This window comes from Oncorhynchus mykiss, chromosome 25 (assembly GCF_013265735.2).
Source record: "Oncorhynchus mykiss isolate Arlee chromosome 25, USDA_OmykA_1.1, whole genome shotgun sequence".
Classification (NCBI taxonomy): Eukaryota; Metazoa; Chordata; class Actinopteri; order Salmoniformes; family Salmonidae; genus Oncorhynchus; species Oncorhynchus mykiss.
Window position 1 is genome coordinate 35,066,623 of NC_048589.1, and position 3,954 is coordinate 35,070,576.

Consider the following 3,954-nt stretch of genomic DNA (forward strand, 5'->3'; position numbering starts at 1 on the left):
GAGATGTTCTAGAATTCACAGGAGGCTTCTGGAACTGCCAGAACCACATCAGAGAGAGTGATTCAAACATTTCTGCAAACGAGATGACGAGGATATCTTCATGCAGTTAGAATGGAAAACAGCACATAAGGGAAAGTACAGAGAGGGGAAATAGTGTAACCACCACCCGTCACTGGCCAGGGGTGAACCCCGCCATGGTGCTCTGCTCTGTGGAGTATCAGCCTGCGAGCTATGCCTAACTGCTTAACATCTGAAAGCCTAATGGCAGAGTAAATACTCTCTCTCAGATTGGTCTCTATGGTGAAGCAGTGAGTTAGCGTGTTTAACTAATGTGTGTTTTTCATTACTGTATCTATCCTGGTGTGTATGGTTCTCATAATCGCAGACCCGGATGCATCCCAAATGACACCCTGTGCCCTATGTAGTGTAGTGCACTACTTTAAGCCAAGCCCCATAAGGCTCTGGTCAAAATTAGTGCATTATGTAGGGAATAGGGCGCTATTTGAGACGTAGACCCGTACTCTGTAGCCTACTTCTGTACTGAATTACTGGTGCTTTCCGCAGTTCTGTCATACATAATGGGCCGGTTTTATGAAAGACATCGTAAACAGCAGACCACAAATGCAACCACCAGAGTTCTATCAACATTGGTGAGAGAGAGAAGTCAGCAAACAAAATACTCTCTGTCACCTTTCACGAGACTCTAAATAAAGCTCCTTAAGACCTACATCAGAGACCTACATCAGAGATCAACACCAGAGACCAACATCAGAGACCTACATCAGAGATCAACACCAGAGACCAACATCAGAGACCTACATCAGAGACCTACATCAGAGACCAACACCAGAGATCAACACCAGAGACCAACATCAGAGACCTACATCAGAGACCTACATCAGAGACCAACACCAGAGATCAACACCAGAGATCAACACCAGAGACCAACACCAGAGATCAACACCAGAGATCAACATCAGAGACCAACATCAGAGATCAACATCAGAGATCAACATCAGAGATCAACATCAGAGACCAACATCAGAGATCAACACCAGAGATCAACATCAGAGACCAATATCAGAGATCAACATCAGAGATCAACACCAGAGATCAACATCAGAGACCAACATCAGAGACCTACATCAGAGACCAACATCAGCGACCAACATCAGAGACCAACATCAGAGACCTACATCAGAGACCAACATCAGAGATCAACATCAGAGATCAACATCAGAGATCAACATCAGAGATCAACACCAGAGACCAACACCAGAGATCAACATCAGAGATCAACACCAGAGACCAACATCAGAGATCAACATCTGCTCATTATTATAGAGCCTTTTTTAACCTTTTATCCAGTTTATCTCACAAGGGAGACCTGGACAAGAGGGCAGTTCATAAAACAAACCTCTGTTATTGATCTTTTATTTCAAAATTCCGTGAGGCCGAGAGAACACTTTGCCATTTATAGCGAATTTCCTGCAGTTCTACACATTTTTTTTTCTCCACGGATGGAGAGAATATGTTGTGGTTTTAAAGCAAATTTCCTGCAATTCCAGCCTGGTCTCATAAGGAGCTGAGGGAACTCAGGATGAAGGCCTTTCTTAACATGAACTCCTCACGCCATTTCACTAGATAGAGGAGAATGGTTCATGGGAGAAACAGTGGCCACAGCTGTTTCTGTACAAAAGACTAAGGGCTGGATTAAATCCGTATTGCAGAAGTATCGCATAGGATCCGCACAATGGCTCGATTTAAATCTAAAGGCAACGTTCCCGCGTTCGCGGATACGACATTCAGGGTAAATGCTGCATATGTCGGCTCAATCGGAAATTACCTTTACATTTTAACGTGGATCTTCCGCGAGACTTCCGCGATATGGAATGAATCCAGCCCTGAGACGATGCATCCCGTGTTTCAAGCTTCCCTCTGGTCTGCTACTCCACCAGAACCTCTGTCTGTTGGATCAAAGCCGACGGACGTTCCCACAATATGAACAACTTCCCCAATCCCTGGACAGGAATCAATACAAAGTCAATACTATCCAGGTGGACTATCATAGCCCAATAATAATTCCCCTAAATGAATCCTACATTAGACTAGTTATTCTATTAGTGGAACTACTGTTCAGGGCCAGGGTTGTTAGCTTGTCCCCTTGCATGACTTATGAGTGAAAAAAATTGCGGAGACATGCAATTTCCTGCAGTTTGTGAAGTATGGGTACAGTGATTGATCTGAAAGGGGATTTATGTGGCGTATACGACGGGATGGAAATGAATACCTTCAAAGCTCTGGTAGCTAGAAGATGACTTACATACTGTATAGCATGCTACAGTGTCCAGGGTTTAAATACAATTTCAGTTGAGATTCAAACCAACCCTAAACCTTTTCAAATAATCAAAAGAAAACCACTGTGTGATTTGAAATTGCCTGTTAAAGTGGAGGAGTGCAGGACCTTCTGAATGGTGGGGGTTGTCATGGAGAACTTTCTGGTGTACTGTAGCAGTATGTCCTCCTCAATGGTACACTAAGCCATAAAGGAGACCCTATAATTCTTAATCAAAATAAATATCCTCTCTCCCTTACGAAAAACGATTGCAGTTAGAGTGCAGTATAACTGCAGTTAGAGTGCAGTATAACAGCAGTTAGAGTGCAGTATAACAGCAGTTAGAGTGCAGTATAACAGCAGTTAGAGTGCAGTATAACTGCAGTTAGAGTGCAGTATATCTGCAGTTAGAGTGCAGTATAACAGCAGTTAGAGTGCAGTATAACTGCAGTTAGAGTGCAGTATATCTGCAGTTAGAGTGCAGTATAACTGCAGTACACGGCAGTTATTTTGCAATTACTGCGTCCAAAATACCACAGTCGACTGCAGTTACTGCACTTTTACTGCAGTTTTAAAACTGCAATCTTTTTCCCCCTCCTTTGTTTCTTTCTTCCCTCCTTCCCCCTCTCCTTACTTCACCCCTTCACTCCATCCTGACTCCCTCTGCTCTGTGGAACCTCGCCATAACACCATAACAACACCTTTAAACTAATGTCTATTCAACGTTCACCACTTATCAGGATTATTTAGAGTTGTGAATTCAATGCTGAATTTTCCTCTGTCTTTGTAGGCTACCCAGAGTAGGTTGCCGGGAAATGAGTGGTACCATTCACATGGGAGAGAGTTTCCAAAGTTGACAGAAGCCAGTTCTTTAGGCATGACTTTTCACACACCCACAACTGAAACCATCAGGACTGTCACGACTGCTGAGCTCTTTTCAAACAGGAGAGCGCTGATGATGTCATCCTTCAATAATCTTTGGTTACCATGGCAGAAACACACAGAGACCCAAGTCTTCCCCAGAGAGACTGTCTGCTCCTGAAATATAACCCTGTGAGGACAAACTGGCACCACAAATGGGCCCTAGAACATGGACAATATGACCAGAAGTTGTATAATTGTGCTAAAATGATTTATGGAGCCCGCTCTGTTGATCTAGCCAGATATGGGTCTTGAATCTAGGCCTATTTTGTGACTGACTGACTACCTTTTATGTTGAGGCCAAAACGGTGGGTAAATGGGTGGTTTGGGACTCACAGTCTCAGTCTCAGCACAGTGTGGGAACTGCCTTCAGATTCTAGGATAGTTTGTTTGGCCGACGATGGCCTTGAGCTAGCCAAACCTACAAATGAGAGTAGACACATTCAGTTCCTCAACATTATAAATGAACACTTGACAAGGAGACACAAAAAAGTTTGTGCGAGTTTTAATTTTTGTTACAGAAAATATATAGTAACTCTCTAACCAAAAGAAATCTCCAATAGTACAGTAATAAAACAACGTGTGCTTGTATTATTGATAAATGTATCCCTGCAGTGTATACGAATCTATTCGTATCTATAATTTATTGGATAGAAAATGTGATGGCAGGTGTTATTAACTAGAAAGTCAGCAACCAT